The sequence below is a fragment of the Octopus bimaculoides genome, chromosome 11 (genome assembly GCF_001194135.2).
Source record: "Octopus bimaculoides isolate UCB-OBI-ISO-001 chromosome 11, ASM119413v2, whole genome shotgun sequence".
Lineage (NCBI taxonomy): Eukaryota > Metazoa > Mollusca > Cephalopoda > Octopoda > Octopodidae > Octopus > Octopus bimaculoides.
This window is the reverse complement of record NC_068991.1, coordinates 70,121,663-70,122,112: the sequence shown is the minus strand read 5'-3', so window position 1 is coordinate 70,122,112 and position 450 is coordinate 70,121,663.

Below are 450 nucleotides of genomic sequence, written 5' to 3'. Positions count from 1 at the left end.
TATTTATCTCTTTCTATCTCTCTCTCTGTATATATATTTATATAATTTCTTACACGTACATATACGTATGTATGAACATATACATATGTATGTATGTATGTATGTATGTATGTATGTATATGAATCAATATGCGTGAGAGAGCTTGTGTGTTTGTGTATAATCAACTGTATAAATACAAATAGAGTTAAAGTGTGTGACTCTAAGTGAATTCATATTGTGAGGGAAAAAATTCACAGAGAGAGAGAGAGGGGGAGAGAGAGAGAGACTGAGAGATAGATAGATAGAGAGAGAGAGTGTGGAAAGCGACAGAGACGGAGAGACAAATACTATGTGGGAGAGAGAAGAAAGGAGAGAGAAAGACTGAGAGAAAATTATATTATAAAAGAGTATATATGTTATATATATACATATATGATATATGTATATATATATATATATATATATATATA